This window comes from Heterodontus francisci, chromosome 3, assembly GCF_036365525.1.
Source record: "Heterodontus francisci isolate sHetFra1 chromosome 3, sHetFra1.hap1, whole genome shotgun sequence".
Taxonomy (NCBI): domain Eukaryota; kingdom Metazoa; phylum Chordata; class Chondrichthyes; order Heterodontiformes; family Heterodontidae; genus Heterodontus; species Heterodontus francisci.
In genome coordinates this window covers 210,031,075-210,056,844 of record NC_090373.1, presented here as the reverse complement: position 1 = coordinate 210,056,844, position 25,770 = coordinate 210,031,075, and the positions used below count along the sequence as shown (strand labels likewise).

At 49.7% G+C, this 25,770-nt stretch overlaps 1 protein-coding gene across 4 annotated transcripts in view; it reads left to right on the top strand.

Moving 5' to 3' along the window:
* Positions 1 to 25,770, top strand: part of LOC137366505 (equilibrative nucleoside transporter 1-like) — a 352,530-nt gene that overhangs the window by 71,661 nt on the left and 255,099 nt on the right. For 2 of the 4 annotated variants that reach the window (XM_068028319.1, XM_068028312.1), the window contains exon 1: positions 15,565 to 15,665. The exons of the other annotated variants lie outside the window; for them this stretch is intronic. The gene's annotated coding sequence lies outside the window, so the exon portion shown is untranslated. Of the gene's footprint in view, positions 1 to 15,564; positions 15,666 to 25,770 lie in introns of those variants that run through there. 4 annotated transcript variants of the gene reach the window in all.

The window sequence follows — 25,770 nt, the reverse complement described above, 5'->3', positions numbered from 1 at the left end:
AAAATAATCCTAATCTACTCAACCTCTTCATAGCTAGCGCCCTCCATACCAGGCAACATCCTTGTGAACCTCCTCTGCACCCTCTCCAAAGCATCCAGACGAAGTCACCTGGCTCCTGGAGTGGCAGGGTGGGTTCTACATGAGTCACCTCACCCCTATTTCTAGTGGGGTGGCTATCTTGTTGGCCCCGACATTTCAGCCGGAGATCTTGGTGGTCAAGGAGCTAGTGCCGGGCCGCTTGCTCCACCTCGCCGTTCGCCTGGGTAGCGTGCCGCTCCACTTTGTGAACGTGTACGCACCCAAGCCCGGCGCGTTGCAAGCGCGCTTCTTTAAAGAAGTGTCCGCTCTCTTGAGCTCCATCGATAGCGGCGAGTGCATCATCCTCGGGGGGGATTTTAACCCTCGAGGTGGGGGATCGCTCCGGTCCCCAGCGCGGCCAAGCGTCGGTGGAGAAGTAGAGGGGACTGATCAGCTCCCTTAACTTGGAGCGCCTTCACGTGGAGCTCTGGAAGGGGAGGGTCCCGCAACTCGGCGGCCTCCATGCGGCTGGTGTCGTGCTCGGACCACCACCTGGTGTGGACGAAGTTCACTCCGCACCGCAGACGGGCGGGGTCCGCATACTGGCACTTTAACAACCAGCTGCTGGTGGACGAGCGATTCTGGGACTTTTTTGCGTCCATTCAGGGCCGACTGGAGAAGGAAGCAGGGGGTCTTCCCCTCCTTGAGGCTATGGTGGGATGTGGGCAAGACTCACATCTGCATCTTCTGTCAGGAGTACGCGAAGGGGTCGACCAAGAGGCGGGAAGCTGAGATCGGGCGCCTTGAGAGGGAGGTGCTCAACTTGGAGTCCCATCTCGGTCATGCCATTATGGACCCGGCCCTGTGACAGGCGTACAAAGAGAAGAAGGGCGCACTGAGGGACCTGCAGCTCATAGGGTCCCGAGGCACGTACGTGAGGTCGCGGATCCAGATCCTGGAAGATTTGGGCCGCACCTCACCCTTCTTCTACTCGCTGGAAAAATGGCGGGGGCTCCGTAAGCAGCTCATTGAGCTGCTGGCCGACGACGGATCCTCCATCACGGATCCGGAAGGAATGGGCCTCCTGGTCCGGACGTATTACAGTGCGTTGTTCTCTCCGGATCCGTCCAGTGAGGACGCGCGCAGAGTTTGTGGGAGGACCTGCCGCAGATCAGCCCGGAGGGCGTCGAAGGATTGGATGCTCCGCTCTTGTTGGTGGAGCTGACTGGCGCCCTCCACCAGCTCTCGAGGGGCAAATCCCCAGGGCTGGATGGGCTAACCGTGGAGTTCCTCAGGGCGTTCGGGGACGTCCTGGGGGACGATTACGCGCGGGTCCTGGGGGAAAGCCTGGCAACCGGGGAGATGCCCCTCTCGTGGCGCAGGGCGGTCATCGTCCTGCTGCCGAAGAGGGGCGATCTCCGCCTGCTTAAAAACTGGTGTCCGGTCTCCCTCCTCAGCACGGATTATAAGATCTTTGCCCGGGCTATGTCTACCCGCCTGGGCTCCGTGCTGGCCCACATGATCCACCCCGACCAGTCCTACACGGTCCCGGGCCGGTCCATCCAGGACAACATCCACCTGGTCCGGGACCTGATCCATCTTTCCCAGAGGACTGGTCAGTCGGTCGCCTTTCTCTCCCTCGATCAGAAGAAGGCATTCGACAGGGTGGATCACGATTACCTTTTCGGGACTTTGCGCGCTTTCGGACTCGGTCCGAATTTTGTGGCCCGGGTCCATCTTTTATACGCCGCCACAGAGTGTCTAGTCAAGGTTAACGGGTCCTTGACGGCGTCCCTTCGCTTTGGGAGAGGAGTGTGTCAGGGATGCCCCATGTCCGGCCAATTGGATACCATCTGCGTGGAGCCCTTCCTGTGCCTGCTTCGCAGGCGGTTGACGGGATTGGCTCTGCGCGAGCCGGCCATGCGGGTCGTCCTCTCGGCTTACGCCGCCAACGTGCTCCTCGCAATCACAGATCCCGTTGACTTGTGGAGGATGCGCGACTGCCAGCAGACCTTTTCTGCGCGGATCGATTGGGAGAAATGTTCCGGACTCCTGGTGGATCAGTGGTGGTTGGACTCCCTGCCAGAGGAGTTGACACCTTTTGCGTGGAGCACCACGCACCTCCTCTATCTGGGAGTTTACCTTAGCCCCGCTGAGGAAGCCTGGCCGGCAAACTGGCAGGTGTTGGAGGCGAAAGTCACCACTCAGCTGGGGCGCTGGACAGGACTGCTCCGAGTGCTTTCCTACATGGGCCGAGTGCTGGTCATAAACCAACTGGTGGCCTCCATGTTGTGGTACCGGTTGGTCACTTTGGCCGCGCCCCTTGCATTCGCCACCAAGATCCAGAAGAAACTCGTCGATTCCTTCTGGGGCAGGAGGAAACACTGGGTCTCTGCCGCAGTCCTGAGTCTCCTGATCGAAGAGGGCGGCCAGTCGCTGGTGTGCGTCCGCACCCAGGCTGCGACTCTCCGCCTTCGGACCCTGCAGAGATACCTGTACATCGCGCTTCCTCCCAGATGGTGTGTGCTGTTGACGTATTTTTTCCGCCAGTGGCACTATCTTCAAGATGACACGCACCTCTCGGCGGAGAACGTTAGCTGTGCCTCTCTGAGGGAGTTGCCTGTCTTTTATGGCGATGTATTCAGAGTCTGGAATATGGTCACCTCCAGTCGGGCCGCTCCCCTGCCAGCGGAGGAGAGCGCCTCGACTGTCCGGGCGGACGGCTCCGGGGATAGACCGACAGGCAGAGGAGAAGCCAAAGCTGCCGGGACACCCCTCACTGCAGCTGACGAGAGGGTCAGGAGTGTGGAGCACTCCCGGCCGAGCTGACCCCCACTCGGCTGGAGCTGCTCATTGGACCCAGGCTCCGAATCCCTCCTCGGGAGCTAGTCCCACACAATCCGAGCAGCCTCTCGGAAATGCCCTCTGTGCCATTCTACACTGCACGGAGGGGATTCCTATACAGGCTGCTCCTGCATTCTCCACTTCCTCGCCCTCGTCTGCCACCCGGATAAGCCATGGCGGTCCGTGTTGCCATCTGGCGACCAGGGAAAACCCTGGTGGAAGTCTCTCTCCACGCGGGAATCCTCCCCCTTTACATCAGGGACCTGAGGTGGAAGGTGCTGCACAGGACAGTCTTGTGCAATAGACTTTTAAGCAGCTTCACAGACTCCCAGGATGCCTCTAATTTCTGTGGCCTGGACGAGTCCGTATTCCATGTATATGCGAGGTTGCAGCCCCTCTGAGTATTTAAAGGGGCTGCTCCTCAAGTTCTGGCTGCACTTCATCCCCACGCTCTGATCTTTGGGCACCCGGTGCAGAAGGATATGGGCCAGGAGGAGGATTTCCTCGTCGGTCTGCTCCTGGGCCTGGCCAAGGTGGCAGTTCACAGGTCCAGGCCACGGGCCATCGGGGGGTCCGTCCGCCCTGATTGCATGCCCCTCTTCCGAGCTTACGTTCGAACCCGGGTGTCGTACGAGCATCTAAACATATGAATTAGGAGCAGGAGTAGGCCACTCGGCCCTTCGAGCCTGCTCCGCCATTCAAATAGTTCAAGGCTGATCTGATTACTCCACATTTCCACCTACCCCCGATAACCTCCCATCCCCTTCCTTATCAAGAATCTATCTACCTTTGCCTTAAAAATATTCAGAGACACTGCTTCCACCACCTTTTGAAGAAGAGAATTCCAAAGACTCATGACCCTCTGAGAGAAAAAACTTCTCCTCATCTCTGCCACTGCATCTCTATTAACCTATCCCGTTAACCTGATTTGCCAGTTCACTTTAGCTAGCTCTTCTTTCATGCCCTCATAATTGCCCTTATTTAAGTTTAAAATACTAATCTTGGTCCCACTCATCTCTCCCTCAAACTGAACGTAAAATTAAAACATATTATGATCACTGCTACCTAGTAGCGCCTTAACTATGAGGTCATTAATCAATCCTATTTCGTTGCACAATACAAGGTCTAGTATAGCCTGCTCTCTGGTTGGCTCCTGAACGTATTGTTCCAAGAAATTATCCCGAAAACATTCTATGTGCTCCTCATCTAGTCTACCTCTGCCCAACTGATTTTTCCAGTCTATATGTAGGTTAAAATCCCCCATAATTATCACTGTACCTTTCTGACAAGCTGCCATTATTTCTTCCTTTATACCCCGTCCCACCCTATTGTGCTAATACCATCATTAATTAACAGAGTCACCCCTCCACCTTTTCCTAGCTTCCTGTCCTTCCTCAATGTCATGTCCCCTTCAATATTCAGGTCCCAATCTATGTCATCCTGCAGCCATGTCTCTGTAATGGCTATCAGATTGTACTAATTTATTTCTATTTGTGCTCTTAGTTCATCGGTTTTGAGCCTTTAGTTCTGTCATAGAGTCATAGTACAGCATAGAAACAGGCCCTTCAGCCCATCGCATCCATGCCGACCATAATGCCTATCTATACTAATCCCACCTGCCTGCATTAATTCCATATCCCTCTATGCCTTGCTCATTCCTGTTCCTGCCTCCACCACCTCCTCTGACAGCTCATTCCAGATACCCACTATTCTTTGTATGAAAAATTTACCCCTTTGATCCTCTTTAAACCTCCTCCCTCTCACCTTAAATCTATGCCCTCTAGTTTTAGTCACCCCTACCATGGGAAACAGACTCTGGCTATCTACCCTATCTATGCCTCTCATAATCTTATACACCTCTATCATGTTCCCTCTTAGCCTCCTTCGCTCCAGGGAAAACAGACCCAGCCTATCCAATCTCTCTTTATAACTCAAGCCCTCCAAACCAGACAACATCGTTGTGAATCTTTTCTGCACCCACTCTAGCTTAATCACATCTTTCCTGTAGTGCGGTGACCAGAACTGCACACAGTACTCCAAATGCGGCCTAACCAACGTTATGTACAACTGTAACATGACGTCCCAACTCTTGTATTCAATGCCTCGGCCAATGAAGGCAAGCATGCCATACGCCTTCTTCACCACCCTGTCTACCTGTGTTGCCACTTTCAGGGAACTATGTACTTGCACCCCAAGATCTCTCTGCTCAACAACACTCCCCAGGGCCCTGCCATTCACTGTATATGTCCTGCCCTTGTTTAACTTCCCAAAATGCATCACTTCACACTTGTCTGCGTTAAATTCCATTTGCCAATCCCTTGCCCACTTTCCCAGTTGATCGATATCCTGTTGTAACCTTAGACAACCTTCTTCACAGTCCATTATACCACCAATTTTGGTGTCATCTGCAAACTTACTAATCATGCCCCCTACATCCACATCCAAGTCATTAATATATATGACAAACAACAGAGGGCCCAGCACTGATCCCTGTGGCACACCACTGGTCACCGGCCTCCAATCTGAAAAACAACCCTCCAGTACCACCCTCTGCCTCCTATCACCAAGCCAATTTTGTATCCAATTTGCTAGCTCACCCTGGATCCCATGTGTTCGAACCTTCTGGACCAGCCTACCACACGGAACCTTGTCAAAGGCCTTTCTAAAGTCCATGTAGACAACGTCCATCGCCCTGCCCTCGTCAATCCTCTTGGTCACCTCCTCGAAAAACTCAATCAAATTCGTGAGACATGATTTCCCACGCACAAAGCCATGCTGACTATCCCTAATCAGACCATGCCGTTCCAGATGCATATAAATCCTGTCTCTCAGAATCCCTTCCAATAACTTTCCCACCACTGATGTAAGGCTCACCGGCCTGTAGTTCCTTGGCTTATCCCTGCTGCCCTTCTTAAATAAAGACACAACATTAGCTATCCTCCAGTCTTCCGGTACCTCACCCGTGGCTAACGATGATACAAAAATCTCTGCCAGGGCCCCAGCAATCTCCTCCCTTGCTTCCCATAGCATCCTAGGATATCCTGGTCAGGCCCTGGGGATTTATCCACCTTAATGCATTTCAAAACCTCCAACACCTCCTCCTTTGTAATGTTGATATGCTCCAGGGTATCGGTGTTCCCTCCCTTGAACTCACTCGCTTCCATGACCTTCTCCACAGTAAATACGGGGATGAAAAATATTCATTTATGACCTCTCCCATTTCCCCTGGCTCCACACATAGATTGCCACACTGATCCTTAAGGGGACCAACTCCCTCCCTCGCTACCCTTTTGCTCTTAATATACTTATAGAATCTTTTAGGATTCTCCTTTATCTTATCTGCCAGGGAAATCTCATGGCCCCTTTTCGCCCTCCTGATTTTCCTCCTACATCCTCTATACTCCTCGAGGGACTCACTTGATCCCAGCTGCCTATACCTGACATATGCCTCCTTATTTCTCCTGACCAGACCCTCAATATCCCTCGTCAACCAAGGTTCCCTAAACTTGCCAGCCTTGCCCTTCCATCTAACAGGAACATTCCGGCCCTGAACTCTTCCTATCTCACTTTTAAAAGCCTCCCACTTGCCAGACGTCCCTTTACCTGTAAACAGCCTCTCCCATTCAACTTTTGAGAGTTCCTGTCTGATGCCATCGAAATTAACCTTCCCCCAATTTAGGACTTCAACCTGAGGACCAGTCCCATCCTTTTCCATAACTATCTTGAAGCTGATAGAGTTATAGTCATTGGTCTCAAAGTGCTCCCCCATTGACACATCAACCACCTGCCCATCCTCATTTCCTAAGAGGAGATCGAGTGTAACCCCTTCTCTAGTAGGGCCATCCACATACTGCTTCAGAAAACTATCCTGGACACACTTAACAAATTCTTCCCCATCTGATCCCTTAGCACTAAGGCATTCCCAGTCAATATTAGGGAAGTTAAAATCACTTACTATTACAACCCTATAATTCCTACATCTATCTGTGATTTCCCTACATATATGCTCCTCCACTTCCCTCTGCTATTGGGGGGCCTATAGTATAATCCCATCAAAGTGATCACCCCTTTCTTATTTCTAAGTTCTACCCATATGGCCTCGCTGGACATTCCCCCTGGGACATCACTGCCGTGATGTTCTCCCTAATCAATAGTGCAACTCCCCCTCCTCTCTTACCTCCACCTCTGTCACGCCGGAATGATCGGTAACCCGGAACATTGAGCTGCCAGTCCTGCCCATCCCTCAACCACGTTTCCGTAATAGCTATAATATCACAATCCCATGTACCGATCCATGCTCTGAGTTCATCTGCCTTACTGTAAGGCTTCTTGCATTAAAGTAAATGCAGTTTAGCCTACCAGACCTTCCACGCTCCCTGTCCTGCCCTTGCCCGGCCTGCCTACTGGACTTACTTGCTTTAACTTCTACATTTGCTTCAACTATCTCATCTGAGAGACTACTACTTTGGGTCCCAACCCCCTGCAAGACTTGTTTAAATCCTCCTGAGTATTACTAGCAAACCTCCCCACAAGGATATTGGTCCCCTTCCAGTTTAGATGCAACCCGTCTCTCTTGTACAGGTCACCTCTGCACCAGAAGAGATCCCAGTGATCCAAGTAGCTGAAGCCCTCCCGCCTACACCAGCTCTTCAGCCACGCATTCATTTGCCTTATCCTCCTATTCCTACCCTCACTAGCACATGGCACAGGGAGTAATCCTGAGATTACAACCCTTGAGATGTCCTTTTATTATTTTTGTCACCTTTAGCCTTATCTGTCGATTTATTCTTAGATTTATACGCTCTGTCCCTTCCTGTCACATTCTGTTTATCATTTCCTGTATTAATACCTTTCTCTCTTGCCTTGTCTCTACTCCTTGATTTACCATATCTTCCCAAATTTGATCCCTTGCTCCCACTATACAGTTTAAAACCCTCTCTACTTCCCTAGTTATGCAGCTCACTAGAACACTGGCCCCAGCACGGTTCATGTGTAGACCGTCCCAAAGGTACAGCCACCACTTTCCCCAGTACTGGTGCCAGTGCCCCAGGAACCGGAACCCACTTTTACCACACCAGTCTTTGAGCCACGCATTCATTTCGCTAATATTATTTGCCCTATGCCAATTTGCTCGTGGCTCAGGTAATAATCCAGAGATTATTACCTTTGAGGTTCTGCTTCTTAATTTGGCACCTGGTTCCTCACACTGACTATGCAGAACCTCTTTCCTTGTCCTGCCTATGTCGTTGGTACCTATATGGACCATGACGACTGGATCCTCCCCCTCCCACTGTAAGTTCCTCTCCAGCCCTGAGCAGATGTCCCGAACCCTGGCACCGGGCAGGCAACACAGCCGTCTGGACTCTCTGGAATCTTTGCTGCAGAGAACTGTGTCAATTCCGTAACTATACCGTCCCCTACTACCACTACATTCCTTTTTTCTCCCTCCACTTGAATGGCTTCCTGTACCATGGTGTCATGGTCAGGTTGCTCATCCACCCTGCAGCCCCCACTCTCATCCAAACAAGCTGAAAGAACCTCAACCCTGTTGGACAATCGCAAAGGCTGAGACTCCTGCCCTCTGGGTTCCCCTTACCTGCCTCATCTGCAGCCACACTCTACCGTCCCTGACCTCTGACCAAATCAGATGACCCTACTCCAAGGAGTGTGACAACCTCCTTTCAGCCCACACAGTGTGATGAAAGACTGCATCTCTCTTCCTCCTCTTTAATTCTCTCCTCTCTTTCTCACTCTCTCTCCCTCCATCTCCTTCTCTGTCTCTCCCTCCTGTATCCCGGCCTCCCTCTCCATATCCGTCTCTTTCCCGTCTCTTGTTCCATTTCTATCATTCCTCATCTTCGTCTCTCTATGTCACATTCTCTCCCTATGCAACCTTATCGCTCAGTCTCCATCTTCATCTTTAGTTTTCTCTCTCTCTCGTGCTGTCTCTGCGTGACTGAGCAAGGAGAATTAAAAGAGGCACCCTTGCCTTAGCAAATCGATGTCGCTATAAGATCTGCTGTGGACCATTCAGAGTCGAGTGTGAGGTGGGTGTGTGCTAGTTGTGAGCTGAGAGCTCTGGTTTTATGAATGGACCCCTTATAATCACTGAGTCTGCAGAAGTCAGTGGCCTTCATCAAACCTGCAGCTCATGTGAGAACTATTACTGCAGTTATTCATTGCTCCAGTACAGTCTCTTCCAATTAGTCAATAATCTGACTGCTCCACTCAGCCCACACTGCGAATCAGTGACAGACACCAACAATTAGTGCCCAGGAACCAGTTCCGTATCATCATCATCGATCTGCACACTGCCTCCAGTCAAACTCCAACTTGATGAACAGCTTCTGAGACCAACTTCTTACAGATCCAAGACTGTAAAGCATGTGGCAGGTCAGAGGGCAACTCTTTGATAGTGGACTGGGGTACGCCAGGGTCAGACATTGTCCGGTCACTCCCCGGGTCCTTGCTACAAATTCAAAGCCCAGAGAAAAAGAGCTGAAGTCTTTGATACAGTTTAAAAACGACGAGCAGATCTACATCAATTGTAAATGCTCAGCGCATGTTGCCATGGCACTGGAGAGTTCCTGGTGTAGAGGGAGCTTTACTCTGTATCTAACCCCCGTGCTGTACCTGTCCTGGGAGTGTTTGATGGGACAGTGTAGAGGGAGCTTTACTCTGTATCTAACTCCATGCTGTACCTGTCCTGGGAGTGTTTGATGGGACAGTGTAGAGGGAGCTTTACTCTGTATCTAACCCCGTGCTGTACCTGTCCTGGGAGTGTTTGATGGGACAGTGTAGAGGGAGCTTTACTCTGTATCTAACCCCCGTTTTTTTTTTTTTGTATCTAACTCCATGCTGTACCTGTCCTGGGAGTGTTTGATGGGACAGTGTAGAGGGAGTTTTACTCTGTATCTAACCCCCGTTTTTTTTTTTTTGTATCTCACTCCGTGCTGTACCTGTCCTGGGAGTGTTTGATGAGGACAGTGTAGAGGGAGCTTTACTCTGTATCTAACCCCGTGCTGTACCTGCCCTGCGAGTGTTTGATGGGACAGTGTAGCGGGAGCTTTACTCTGTATCTAACCCACGTTGCACCTGCTTACCAAATTTCAGTTGGTTGCTGTGTTATCTGGTATCCAGTTGTTTAATGGTTATTATAATCAGACTGATATTTTCATTTTTTATTATTAATTCATGGGATGTGTGTGTCACTGGCCAGGCCAGCATTTATTGCCCATCCCTAATTGCCCTTGAGAAGGTGGTGATGAGCTGCCTTCTTGAACCGCTGCAGTCCATGTGGGGTAGGTAGACCCACAGTGTTGTTAGGAAGGGAGTTCCAGGATTTTGACCCAGTGACAGTGAAGGAACGGTGATATAGTTCCAAGTCAGGATGGTGTGTGACTTGGAGGGGAACTTGCAGGTGGTGGTGTTCCCATGTATTTGCTGCTCTTGTCCTTCTAGTTGGTAGAGGGTTTGGAAAGTGCTGTCTGAGGAGCCTTGGTGCATTGCTGCAGTGCATCTTGTAGATGGTACACACTGCTGTCACTGTGCGTCAGTGGTGGAGGGAGTGAATGTTTGTGGATGGGGTGCCAATCAAGCAGGCTGCTTTGTCCTGGATGGTGTCGAGTTTCTTGAGTGTTGTTGGAGCTGCACCCATCCAGGCAAGACAGTATTCCATCACACTCCTGACTTGTGCCTTGTAGATGGTGGACAGGCTTTGGGGAGTCAGGAGGTGAGTTACTCGCCTCAGGATTCCCTGCCTCTGACCTGCTCTTGTAGCCACTGTATTTATATGACGACTCCAGTTCAGTTTCTGGTCAATGGTAGCCCCTAGGATGTTGATAGTGGGGGATTCAGTGGTGGTAATGCCATTGAATGTCAAGGGGAGATGGTTAGATTCTCTCTTGTTGGAGATGGTCATTGCCTGGCACTTGTGTGGCACGAATGTTACTTGCCACTTATCAGCCCAAGCCTGGATATTGTCCAGGTCTTGCTGCATTTCTGCACAGACTGCTTCAGTAACTGAGGAGTCGCGAATGGTGTTAAACATTGTGCAATCATCAGTGAACATCCCCACTTCTGACCTTGGGATTGAAGGAAGGTCATTGATGAAGCAGCTGAAGATGGTTGGACCTAGGACACTACCCTGAGGAACTCCTGCAGTGATGTCCTGGGACTGAAATGATTGACCTCCAACAACCACATCCATCTTCCATTGTGCTAGGTATGACTCCAACCAGCAGAGAGTTTCCCCCTGATTCCCATTGACTCCAGTTTTGCTCGGGCTCCTTGATGCCATACTCGGTCTCTTATAGTTCTTGGGTCCAAGGGGATCAAAGGGTTTGGGGCGAAAGCAGGAACAGGTTACTGAGTTGGATGATCAGCCATGATCATAATGAATGGCGGAGCAGGCCCGAAGGGCCGAATAGCTTACTCCTGCTCCTATTTTCTATGTTTCGGTAAAATGCTGCCTTGATGTCAAGAGCAGTCACTCTCACCTCAGTCTGGAATTCAGCTCTTTTGTCCATGTTTGAACCAAGGCTGTAATGAGCTCAGGAGCTGAGTGGCCCTGGCGGAACCCAAACTGAGCGTCACTGAGCAGGTTACTGCTGTGCAAGTGCCACTTGATAGCATTGTCAACGACATCTCCCATCACTTTCACGGGGAGCTGATCTTCCAATCATGTAAATATGCCATCACTAAACCTCCCTATTTCCACCTCTGTAACATTACTGGACCGATCCTCACTTGAGTCATCTGCTGCTGAAACTGTCATCCTTTCCTTTGTTACCTCGACATTTCACAATGCCAGCACATTCCGGCTGTTCTCCCACAATCTACCCTCCATAAATTTGAGATCAGCCACAACTCTGCTGCCATGTTTTAACTCGCACCGAGTACTGTCAGCCAGCACCCCAGTAACTCACTGAACTACACTGGCCCCCAGTAAAGCAGCACTAAAAATTTCAAATTCTCAAACTTGTTTAAGAAGGGTAGCAGGGATAATCCAGGTAATTATAGACCGGTGAGCCTGACGTCAGTGGTAGGGAAGCTGCTGGAGAAGATACTGAGGGATAGGATCTATTCCCATTTGGAAGAAAATGGGCTTATCAGTGATAAGGCAACATGGTTTTGTGCAGGGAAGGTCATGTCTTACCAACTTAATAGAATTCTTTGAGGAAGTGACAAAGTTGATTGATGAGGGAAGGGCTGTAGATGTCATATACATGGACTTCAGTAAGGCGTTTGATAAGGTTCCCCATGGTAGGCTGATGGAGAAAGTGAAGTCGCATGGGGTCCAGGGTGTACTAGCTAGATGGATAAAGAACTGGCTGGGCAACTGGAGACAGAGAGTAGCAGTGGAAGGGAGTTTCTCAAAATGGAGACGTGTAACCAGTGGTGTTCCACAGGGATCCGTGCTGGGACCACTGTTGTTTGTGATATACATAAATGATTTGGAGGAAAGTATAGGTGGGCTGATTAGCAAGTTTGCAGACGACACTAAGATTGGTGGAGTAGCAGATAGTGAAGGGGACTGTCAGAGAATACAGCAGAATATAAATAGATTGGAGAGTTGGGCAGAAAAATGGCAGATGGAGTTCAATCAGGGCAAATGCGAGATGATGCATTTTGGAAGATCCAATTCAAGAGTGAACTATACAGTAAATGGAAAAGTCCTGGGGAAAATTGATGTACAGAGAGATTTGGGTGTTCAGGTCCATTGTTCCCTGAAGGTGGCAATGCAGGTCAATAGACTGGTCAAAAAGGCATACGGCATGCTTTCCTTCATCGGACGGGGTATTGAGTACAAGGGTTGGCAGGTCATGTTACAGTTGTATAAGACTTTGGTTCGGCCACATTTGGAATACTGCGTACAGTTCTGGTCGCCACATTACCAAAAGGATGTAGATGCTTTGGAGAGGGTGCAGAGGAGGTTCACCAGGATGTTGCCTGGTATGGAGGGTGCTAGCTATGAAGAGAGGTTGAGTAGATTAGGATTATTTTCATTAGAAAGACGGAGGTTGAGGGGGGACCTGATTGAGGTGTACAAGATCATGAGAGGTATAGACAGGGTGGATAGCAAGAAGCTTTTTTCCAGAGTGGGGGATTCAATTACTTGGGGTCACGAGTTCAAAGTGAGAGGGGTAAAGTTTAGGGGGGATATGCGTGGAACGTTCTTTACGCAGAGGGTGGTGGGTGCCTGGAACGCGTTGCCAGCAGAGGTGGTAGACGCGGGCACGATAGCGTCTTTTAAGATGTATCTAGACAGATACATGAATGGGCAGGAAGCAAAGAGATACAGACCCTAAGAAAATAGGCGACATGTTTAAATAGAGGATCTGGATCGGCGCAGGCTTGGAGGGCCGAAGGGCCTGTTCCTGTGCTGTAATTTTCTTTGTTCTTTGTTTTGTTTTGTTTATCCTGAATAAACAGTGACTCTGTACATTTACACAGTGAGTGATCCACACCCTTAATATACAGTGACTCTGTACAGTTACACAGTGAGTGACCCTCGCCCTGAATAAACAGGGACTCTGTACAGTTACACAGTGAGTGACCCTCACCCTGTATAAACAGGGACTCTGTGCAGTTACACAGTGAGTGATCTTCACCCTGAATAAACAGTGACTCTGTACAGTTACACAGTGAGTGACCCTCACCCTGAATAAACAGTGACTCTGTACAGTTACACAGTGAGTGACCCTCACCCTGTATAAACAGGGACTCTGTGCAGTTACACAGTGAGTGATCCTCACCCTGAATAAACAGTGACTCTGTACAGTTACACAGTGAGTGACCCTCGCCCTGAATAAACAGGGACTCTGTACAGTTACACAGTGAGTGACCCTCACCCTGTATAAACAGGGACTCTGTGCAGTTACACAGTGAGTGATCCTCACCCTGAATAAACAGTGACTCTGTACAGTTACACAGTGAGTGATCCTCACCCTGAATAAACAGGGACTCTGTACAGTTACACAGTGAGTGACCCTCACCCTGAATAAACAGTGTCTCTGTACAGTTACACAGTGAGTGATCCTCACCCTGAATAAACAGTGACTCTGTACAGTTACACAGTGAGTGATCCTCACCCTGAATAAACAGTGACTCTGTACAGTTACACAGTGAGTGATCCTCACCCTGAATAAACAGTGACTCTGTACAGTTACACAGTGAGTGACCCTCACCCTGAATAAACAGTGACTCTGTACAGTTACACAGTGAGTGACCCTCACCCTGAATAAACAGTGACTCTGTACAGTTACACAGTGAGTGACCCTCACCCTGTATAAACAGGGACTCTGTGCAGTTACACAGTGAGTGATCCTCACCCTGAATAAACAGTGACTCTGTACAGTTACACAGTGAGTGATCCTCACCCTGAATAAACAGTGACTCTGTACAGTTACACAGTGAGTGATCCTCACCCTGAATAAACAGTGACTCTGTACAGTTACACAGTGAGTGACCCTCACCCTGAATAAACAGGGACTCTGTACAGTTACACAGTGAGTGACCCTCACCCTGAATAAACAGTGACTCTGTACAGTTACACAGTGTGTGATCCTCACCCTGAATAAACAGTGACTCTGTACAGTTACACAGTGAGTGACCCTCACCCTGAATAAACAGGGACTCTGTACAGTTACACAGTGAGTGATCCTCACCCTGAATAAACAGTGACTCTGTACAGTTACACAGTGAGTGATCCTCACCCTGAATAAACAGTGACTCTGTACAGTTACACAGTGAGTGACCCTCACCCTGAATAAACAGGGACTCTGTACAGTTACACAGTGAGTGACCCTCACCCTGAATAAACAGTGACTCTGTACAGTTACACAGTGAGTGACCCTCACTCTGAATAAACAGTGACTCTGTACAGTTACACAGTGAGTGACCCTCACCCTGAATAAACAGGGACTCTGTACAGTTACACAGTGAGTGACCCTCACCCTGAATAAACAGGGACTCTGTACAGTTACACTGTGAGTGACCCTCACCCTGAATAAACAGTGACTCTGTACAGTTACACAGTGAGTGACCCTCACCCTGAATAAACAGTGACTCTGTGCAGTTACACAGTGTGTGACCCTCACCCTGAATAAACAGTGACTCTGTGCAGTTACACAGTGAGTGACCCTCACCCTGAATAAACAGTGACTCTGTGCAGTTACACAGTGAGTGATCCTCACCCTGAATAAACGGGGACTCTGTACAGTTGCACAGTGAGTGATCCTCACCCTGAATAAACAGTGACTCTGTACAGTTACACAGTGAGTGACCCTCACCCTGAATAAACAGTGACTCTGTACAGTTACACAGTGAGTGACCCTCACCCTGAATAAACAGTGACTCTGTACAGTTACACAGTGTGTGATCCTCACCCTGAATAAACAGTGACTCTGTACAGTTACACAGTGAGTGATCCTCACCCTGAATAAACAGGGACTCTGTACAGTGTCTCAGCATCGCTTTCTGTTCTGGCTTAGTTTGACTTTCTAGTCTGTTTCCCTCGTTCAGTCTCCATTCCTGATCTCAATTCTCTAAATGTGCCTTTTTAATCAAACGCGGTGCATTTAAGGCGAGGTCTGTGAACAGCTCTGCCTCCAGCCCCTCACTCCTCGTGTCCTATCCCCTCGCACTTGGACATGATATACCTCACTGTCACTCACTGACATCTCATCTCAGTGGAACTTCTGGAGGCTGTCATATCAGGCTGGGTGTTGTCCTGTACTCGCTCTGTGACAGACTAGTACACTGCAGGAACCAGCGTCAGGGAATCTGCTCTTTAAACTCAGGTCAGTTACAGGCTCACTTCCACTTGTGTTGGGGTCTTTGGGGAAGGCAGGGCCGATGTGGCAGTGGCTGCAGGTTAGAGTGGGTTAGATGCGGAGAGTCCTGGAGGAATGGTAATGTTCCAGAGAGAGAGTCATCGTGGAGGGCAAAGGAGTTTTGGGGAGGCCCAGCCACAGTTAATCTGCTGAGGGAAGGTATTGAGTGTGTGTGCATGAGGATCAGGACAAAACACACAAAAAACAACTCGTATTTTGGGAACTCACGACATCCCTAAGAACTTTACAGACTTTGAAGTACCCATTGAAGTTGAGTCCATGTTGCAATGAGGAAACATGAAACATGGTGCAAAGCAAGAACCCACGATCTGCAATGTGGCAATAACCAGATAACCAGCTTTTGTGATGTGGTTGTAGGAGAAATATAGGCCAGGACACTGTGGAGAACCCACTTACTCCTCTTCCTAATAGTGCAATGTAACACTGTAAATCCACATGAGAGAGCAGACTGCAACTTGGTTTCACATCTCATCCTAAAGATTGCACCTCCATTAGAACAGCATGCACTCAAAACTGGGGGTCACAACTGAGGGAGTGCTGCACTGTCGGGGGGTCAGTACTGAGGGAGTGCTGCACTGTCAGAGGGTCAGTACTGAGGAAGTGCTGCACAGTCGGAGGGACACTACTGAGGGAGTGCTGCACTGTCAGAGGGTCAGTACTGAGGGAGTGCTGCACTGTCGGAGGGTCAGTACTGAGGGAGTGCTGCACAGTCGGAGGGTCAGTACTGAGGGAGTGCTGCACAGTCGGAGGGTCACTACTGAGGGAGTGCTGCACTGTCAGAGGGTGAGTACTGAGGGAGTGCTGCACTGTCGGGGGGTCAGTACTGAGGGTGTGCTGCACAGTCGGAGGGTCAGTACTGAGGGAGTGCTGCACTGTCGGAGGGTCAGCACTGAGGGAGTGCTGCAATGTTGGAGGGTCAGTACTGAGGGAGTGCTGCACTGTCAGAGGGTCAGTACTGAGGGAGTGCTGCACTGTCGGAGGGTCAGTGCTGAAGGAGTGCAGCACAGTCGGAGGGTCTGTACTGAGGGAGTGCTGCACTGTCAGAGGGTCAGTACAGAGGGAGCGCTGCACTGTCGGAGGGTCAGTACTGAGGGAGTGCTGCATTGTTGGAGGGTCAGTACTGAGGGCGTGCTGCACTGTCGGAGGGTCAGTACTGCGGAAGTGCTGCACTGTCGAAGGGTCAGTACTGAGGGAGTGCTGCACTGTCAGAGGGTCTCTACTGAGGGAGTGCTGCACTGTCGGAGGGTCAGTACTGAGGGAGTGCTGCATTGTCGGAGGGTCAGTATTGAGGGAGTGCTGCATTGTCGGTGGGTCAGTACTGAGGGAGTGCTGCATTGTCGGAGGGTCAGTACTGAGGGAGCGCTGCACTGTCGGAGGGTCAGTACTGAGGGAGTGTTGCATTGTCGGAGAATCAGTACAGAGGGAGTGCTGCACTGTCGGAGGGTCAGTACTGAGGGAGTGCTGCACTGTCAGAGGGTCAGTACTGAGGGAGCGCTGCACTGTCGGAGGGCCAGTACTGAGGGAGTGCTGCACTGTCGGAGGGTCAGTACTGAGGGAGTGCTGCATTGTCGGAGGGTCTGTACTGAGGGAGCGCTGCGTTGTCGGAGGGTCAGTACTGAGGGAGTGTTGCATTGTCGGAGAATCAGGACAGAGGGAGTGCTGCACTGTCGGAGGGTCAGTACTGAGGGAGTGCTGCACTGTCGGAGGGTCAGTACTGAGGGAGTGCTGCACTGTTGGAGGGTCACTACTGAGGGAGTGCTGCATTGTCAGAGGGTCAGTACTGAGGGAGTGCTGCACTGTCAGAGGGTCAGTACAGAGGGAATGTTGCACTGTCGGAGGGTCAGTACTGAGGGAGTGCTGCACTGTCGGACGGTCAGTACTGAGGGAGTGCTGCACTGTCGGAGGGTCAGTACTGAGGGAGTGCTGCACTGTTGGAGGGTCAGTACTGAGGGAGTGCTGCATTGTCAGAGGGTCAGTACTGAGGAAGTGCTGCATTGTTGGAGGGTCAGTACAGAGGGAGTGCCGCACTGTTGGAGGGTCAGTACTGAGGGAGTGCTGCACTGTCAGAGGGTCAGTACTGAGGGAGTGCTGCATTGTCAGAGGGTCAGTACTGAGGGAGTGCTGCACTATCGCAGGGTCAGTACTGAGGGAGTGCTGCACTGTCAGAGGGTCAGTACTGATGGAGTGCTGCAATGTCAGAGGGTCAGTACTGAGGGAATGCTGCACTGTCAGTAGGTCAGTACTGAGGGAGTGCTGCACTATCGCAGGGTCAGTGCTGAGGGAGTGCTGCATTGTCAGAGGGTCAGTACTGAGGGAGTGCTGCAATGTCAGAGGGTCAGTACTGAGGGAATGCTGCACTGTCAGTAGGTCAGTACTGAGGGAGTGCTGCACTATCGCAGGGTCAGTACTGAGGGAGTGCTGCATTGTCAGAGGGTCAGTACTGAGGGAGTGCTGCACTATCGCAGGGTCAGTACTGAGGGAGTGCTGCACTGTTGTTGGTTTGGATAAGGCGTTCAGGCCCTGTGCCTTTCTGCTGAATGTTACAGATACTACAGCACTATCTGAACGTGTGCAGGCGAGGTCTCCCACTATCGTCTTCCACTCCATAACTTACCATACGTCACTGAAAGCCATTATCTGCTCGTTTACACATTGATGTTTCTGTGAGCTTTCTGTGCTCTCCTGTAAGAGATTAACAGGGATAGGCAGAGGTCAGAATAGAAATTACTGCTCTCTGCCTTTTCACATTTTCTTTGCTGACTGCCTGTTTCTCTCACACTGTTTCCCACTTTCATACATAAAACAAAAGAAATGGGAGCAGGAAGAGGCCATTCGGCCCCTCAAGCCTGACCCGCCATTCAGTAAGATCCTTGGGGGAGATTGTGGTGTTGTGGCAATGTCACTGGACTAGTAATGCAGTGACCCAGGCTAATACCCTGGGGAACAAGTTGAATTGCCATCACGACAGCCGGTGGAATTTCAATTCAGTTCATTCATAAATTCATTTAATTCAGGAAAATCTGGAATTAAAAGCTGGTCAGCAAGATTGACCATTTCCCTCCCACCGCTTGTCATAAAAAGCCACCTGGTTCACTAATGTCCTTTAGGGAAGGAAATCTGCCGTCCTCACCTGGTCTGGCCTACATGTGACTCCAGACTCACAGCAATGTGGTTGACTCTTAACTGCCCCCTGAAATGGCCGAGCAAGACACTCAGTTGTATCTAACTGCTACCAAGTCAAAGAAAAGGAATGAAACCGGACGGACCACCCGGCATCGACCGAGGCACCGGAAAGGACAACAGCAAACCCAGCCCTGTCGACCCTGCAAAGTCCTCCTTACTAACATATGCGGGCTTGTGCCAATGTTTGGAGAGCTGTCCCACAGACTAGTCAAGCTACAGCCTGACAGTCATACTCACGGCATCATACCTTACAGACACTGCCATCGCCATCCCCGGGTATGTCCTGTCCCACCGGCAGGACAGACCCACCAGAGGTGGTGGCACAGTGGTGTACAGTAGGGAGGGAGTTGCCCTGGGAGTCCTCAACGTTGATCCAGACCCCATGAAGTCTCATGGCACCAGGTCAAAGATGGGAAAGGAATCCTGCTGGTTACCATCTACCACCGTCCCTCAGCTGATGAAACAGTACTCCTCCATGTTGAACAGCACTTGGAGGAAGCATAGAGTCTACTCTGGGTGGGGGACTTCAATGTCCACTGAACAAACTGTTGGAGCTGCGGGCTGACAAGTGCCTGGGTCCTGATGGACTTCATTCTAGGGTGTTAAAAGAAGTGGCTAGTGAGATAGTTCATGGGTTGGTTTGAATTTTCCAAAATTCCCTAGATTCGGGGAAGGTTCCATTGGATTGGAAAATAGTGAATATAAATCCTTTATTCAAAAAGGGAGGGAGACAGTAAGCAGGAAACAGCTGGTCAGTAAGCTGAACATCTGTCTTAGGGTAAATGTTAGAAGCTATTATTACATATGTTAAATATGTTAGAAAAATTCAAGGTAATCAGGCAGAGTCAATATGGTTTTGTGAAAGGGAAATCATGTTTAACCAATTTATTGGAGTTCTTTGAGGGAGTTACATGTGCTGTGGATAAAGGGGAACTGGTGGATGGACTGTACTTGCATTTCCAGAAGGCATTTGATAAGTTGCCACATCAAAAGTTATTGCGGAAAATAAAAGCTCATGGTGTAGGGGTTAACATATTGGAATAGATAGAAGATTAGCTAGCTAACAGGAAACAGAGAGTAGGCATAAATGGGTCATTTTCTGGTTGGCAAGATGTAATGAGTGGTGTGCCACAGGGATCTGTGCTGGGGCCTCAACTTTTTACAATTCATATAAATGATTTGGATGAAGGGACCGACGGTATGGTTGATAAATTTGCTGACGACACAAAGATAGGTAGGAAAGTAACTTGTGAAGAGGACATAAGGGGGCGACAAAGGGATATAGATGGGGGTTAAGTGAGTGGGCAAGGATCTGGCAAATAGAGTATAATGTGGGAAAATGTGAAATTGTCCATTTTAGCAGGAAGAATAAAAAAGAAGCATATTATCTAAATGGTGAGAGATTGCAGAGCTCTGAGATGCAGAGGGATCTGGGTGTCCTAGTGCATGAATCGCAAAAGGTACAGAAAGTAATTAGGAAAGCTAATAGAATGTTGTCGTTTATCGCAAGGGGAATTGAATTCAAAAGTAGGGAGGTTATGCTTCAGCTATACAGGGCATTGGTGAGACCACATCTGGAGTACTGTGTACAATACTGGTTGGAAGCTGTTCAGAGAAGGTTTACTAGACTGATACCTGGAATGGGCGGAGAAGACTCGGAGGGCAGAGTTCCGGACCGGTAAGTATAAAAAAACTTACCTCGAGGATTCGCGGCCTACATTCACGGAGAAGACTCGGAAGGCGGAGTTCCGGACCGGTAAGTATAAAAAACTTACCTCGGGGATTCGCGGCCTACATTCACGGAGAAGACTCGGAAGGCGGAGTTCCGGACCGGTAAGTATAAAACACTTACCTCGGGGATTCGCGGCCTACATTCTCGGAGAAGACTCGGAGGGCGGAGTTCCGGACCGGTAAGTATAAAAAACTTACCTCGGGGATTCGCGGCCTACATTCACGGAGAAGACTCGGAGGGCGGAGTTCCGGACCGGTAAGTATAAAAAAACTTACCTCAGGGATTCGCGGCCTACATACACGGAGAAGACTCGGAAGGCGGAGTTCCGGACCGGTAAGTATAAAAAACTTACCTCGGGGATTCGCGGCCTACATACACGGAGAAGACTCGGAGGGTGGAGTTCCGGACCGGTAAGTATAAAAAACTTACCTCGGGGATTCGCAGCCTACATTCTCGGCGAAGACTCGGAAGGCGGAGTTCCGGAGCGGTAAGTAGAAAAAACTTACCTCGGGGATTCGCGGCCTACATTCACGGAGAAGACTCGGAGGGCGGAGTTCCGGACCGGTAAGTATAAAAAACTTACCTCGGGGATTCGCGGCCTACATTCACGGAGAAGACTCGGAGGGCGGAGTTCTAGACCGGTAAGTATAAAAAACTTACCTCGGGGATTCGCGGCCTACATTCACGGAGAAGACTCGGAGGGCGGAGTTCCGGACCGGTCAGTATAAAACACTTACCTCGGGGATTCGCAGCCTACATTCTCGGCGAAGACTCGGAGGGCGGAGTTCCGGACCGGTAAGTATAAAAAACTTACCTCGGGGATTTGCGGCCTACATTCACGAAGAACACTCAGAGGGCGGAGTTCCGGACCGGTAAGTATAAAAAACTTACCTCGGGGATTCGCGGCCTACATTCACGGAGAAGACTCGGAAGGCGGAGTTCCGGACCGGTAAGTATAAAAAACTTACCTCGGGGATTCGCGGCCTACATTCACGGAGAAGACTCGGAGGGTGGAGTTCCGGACTGGTAAGGATAAAAAACTTACCTCGGGGATTCGCGGCCTACATTCTCGGCGAAGACTCGGAAGGCGGAGTTCCGGACCGGTAAGTATAAAAAACTTACCTCGGGGATTCGCGGCCTACATTCACGGAGAAGACTCGGAGGGCGGAGTTCCGGACCGGTAAGTATAAAAAACTTACCTCGGGGATTCGCGGCCTACATTCACGGAGAAGTCCCGGAGGGCGGCGTTCCGGACCGGTAAGTTACCTCGGATGGGTGGAAAATAAACTGAAAAAGTGACGTCACAGGAAAGCTGTAACCTGATTGGCTGGTAGGGAATTTGTACTGAATTTGAAAATAAAACATTGGTAAAAATTGATTAAAACCCTAATTAACTAATTAAGAAGTAGAGTAACTAAGCCAGGGGGAGGAGATTACTGTATTTAGTTAGCATTTAATATTTATAGTAGAAATCTCGCACTAGGGACCAGAAAGTTAATTGTAACAATTTAATAAGGATTTCATAAGTATTTATTTATTTTATATTAATTAACTAATTAGTGCTTAGAAATGACAGTTAGAGGGGTGAAGTGCTTCACCTGTGAGATGTGGGAAGTCCGTGATGCTTCCAGCGTTCCGGGCGACTGCATCTGCAGGAAGTGTACCCAGTTGCAGATCCTCACAGACCGCATGGATCGGTTGGAGCAGCAATTGGATGCATTAGGAGCATGCAGGTGGCAGAAAGTGTCATAGACAGGAGTTTTAGAGACGTGGTTACACCCAAGGTTCAGGCAGATAGATGGGTGACCACTAGAAGGGACAGGCAGTCAGTGCAGGAATCCCCTGTGGCTATCCCCCTCTCCAACAAGTATACCGTTTTGGATACTGTTGGGGAGGATGGCCTATCAGGGGAAAACCAGAGCAGTGGCACCACGGCTGGCTCTGTTGTTCAGCAGGGAGAGACAAAGCGCAGAAGAGCAATAGTTACAGGGGACTCTATAGTCAGGGGCACAGATAGGTGATTCTGTGGACGTGAAAGAGACTCCAGGATGGTATGTTGCCTCCCTGGTGCCAGGGTCAAGGATGTCTCTGAACGGACAGGGGGCATTCTGAAGGGGGAGGGTGAACAGCCAGATGTTGTGGTACACATCGGTACCAATGACATAGGCAGGAAGAGTGATGAGGTCCTGCAGGGGGAGTTTAGGGAGTTTGGTGGAAAGTTAAAAAACAGGACCTCTAGGGTTGTAATCGCGGGATTACTCCCTGTGCCACGTGCCAGTGAGGCTAGAAATAGGAAGATAGTGCAGCTAAACACGTGGCTGAGCAGCTGGTGTAGAAGGGAGGGTTTCAGATATCTGGACCATTGGGATCTCTTCAGGGACAGGTGGGACCTGTACAAGAAGGACGGGTTGCATCTAAACTGGAGGGGCACAAATATCCTGGCTACGAGGCTTGCTAGAGTCACTCGGGAGGGTTTAAACTAGTGTGGTAGGGGGGTGGGAACCAGAGCAGTAGGACAGCAAGTGAAATAAATGAAGGGGAACTAGTAAATAAGGCCAGTAAGACTAAGAGGAAGAGCAGGCAGGGAGATGTTGCGGAGAACAGCGGGACTGGTGGTCTGAAGTGCATTTGTTTCAATGTGAGAAGTATAACAGGTAAGGCAGATGAACTTAGAGCTTGGATTAGTACTTGGAACTATGATGATGTTGCTATTACAGAGACTTGGTTGAGGGAAGGACAGGACTGGCAGCGAAACGTTCCGGGATTTAGAAGCTTCAGGCGGGATAGAGGGGGATGTAAAAGGGGTGGGGGAGTTGCATTACTTGTCAAGGAGAATATCACAGCTGTACTGTGGGAGGATACCTCGGAGGGGTCATGCAGCGAGGCAATATGGGTGGAGCTCAGGAATAGGAAGGGTGCAGTCACGATGTTGGGGGTTTTCTACAGGCCTCCCAACAGCCAGCGGGAGGTAGAGGAGCAGATATGTCGACAGATTTTGGAAAGATGTAAAGGTGACAGGGTTGTTGTGGTGGGTGATTTTTACTTCCCCTATATTGACTGGGACTCACTTAGTGCTAGGGGCTTGGATGGGGCAGAATTTGTAAGGAGCATCCAGGAGGGCTTCTTGAAACAATATGTAGATAGTCCAACTAGGGATGGGGCCGTACTGGACCTGGTATTGGGGAATGAGCCCGGCCAGGTGGTCGAAGTTTCAGTTGGGGAGCATTTCGGGAACAAAGACCATAATTCCATAAGTTTTAAGGTACTTGTGGATAAGGATAAGAGTAGTCCTCAGGTGAAGGTGCTAAATTGGGGGAAGGCTAATTAAAACAATATTAGGCAGGAACTGAAGAATTTAGATTTGGGGCGGCTGTTTGAGGGTAAATCAACATCTGACATGTGGGAGTCTTTCAAACGTCAATGATTAGAATCCAGGACCAGCATGTTCCTGTGAAGAAGAAGGATAAGTTTGGCAAGTTTCGGGAACCTTGGATAACGCGGGATATTGTGAGCTTCGTCAGAAAGAAAAAGGAAGCATTCGTAAGGGCTGGAAGGCTAGGAACAGACGAATCCCTTGAGGAATATAAAGACAGTGGGAAGGAACTTAAGCAAGGAGTCAGGAGTGCTAAAAGGGGTCATGAAAAGTCATTGGCAAACAGGATTAAGGAAAATCCCAAGGCTTTTAATACGTATATAAAGAGCAAGAGGGTAACTATGGAAAGGGTTGGCCCACTCAAGGACAGAGAAGGGAATCTACGTGTGGAGCCAGAGGAAATGGGCGAGGTACTAAATGAGTACTTTGCATCAGTATTCACCAAGGAGAAGGACTTGGTGGATGATGAGACTAGGGAAGGGAGTGTAGATAGTCTCAGTCATCTCATTATCAAAAAGGAGGAAGTGTTGGGTGTCTTGCAAAGCATTGAGGTAGATAATTCCCAGGGCCTGATGGGATCTACCCCAGAATACTGAGGGAGGCAAGGGAAGAAATTGCTGGGGCCTTGACAGAAATCTTTGCATCCTCATTGGCTACAGGTGAGCTCCCAGAGGACTGGAGAATAGCCAGTGTTGTTCCTTTGTTTAAGAAGGGTAGCAAGGATAATCCAGGAAATTATAGGCCGGTGAGCCTTACGTCAGTGGTAGGGAAATTATTAGAGAGGATTATTCGGGACAGGATTTACTCCCATTTGGAAACAAATGGACTTATTAGCGAGAGGCAGCATGGCTTTGTGAAGGGGAGGTCGTGTCTCACTAATTTGATTGAGTTTTTTGAGGAAGTAACAAAGATGATTGATGAAGGAAGGGCAGTGGATGTTATCTATATGGACTTCAGTAAAGCCTTTGACAAGGTCCCTCATGGCAGACTGATACAAAAGGTGAAGTCACATGGGATCAGAGGGGAGCTGGCAAGATGGATACAGAACTGGCTCGGTCATAGAACACAGAGGGTAGCAGTGGAAGGGTGCCTTTCTGAATGAAGGAATGTGACTAGTGGTGTTCCGCAGGGATCAGTGCTGGGACCTTTGCTGTTTGTAGTATATATAAATGATTTGGAGGAAAATGTAGCTGGTCTGATTAGTAAGTTTGCGGACGACACAAAGGTTGGTGGAGTTGCGGATAGTGATGAGGATTGTCAGAGGATACAGCAGGATATAGATCGGTTGGAGACTTGGGCGGAGAAATGGCAGATGGAGTTTAATCCGGACAAATGTGAGGTAATACATTTTGGAAGGTCTAATGCAGGTGAGAAGTATACAGTAAATGGCAGAACCCTTCGGAGTATTGACAGGCAGAGAGATCTGGGCGTACAGGTCCACAGGTCACTGAAAGTGGCAACGCAGGTGGATAAGGTAGTCAAGAAGGCATACGGCATGCTTGCCTTCATCGGTCGGGGCATAGAGTATAAAAATTGGCAAGTCATGCTGCAGCTGTACAGAACTTTAGTTTGGCCACACTTAGAATATTGTGTGCAATTCTGGTCACCACACTACCAGAAGGATGTGGAGGCTTTGGAGAGGGTACAGAGGAGGTTTACCAGGATGTTGCCTGGTCTGGAGGGCATTAGCTATGAGGAGAGGTTGGATAATCTCGTATTGTTTTCACTGGAACGACGGAGGTGGAGGGGCGACATGATAGAGG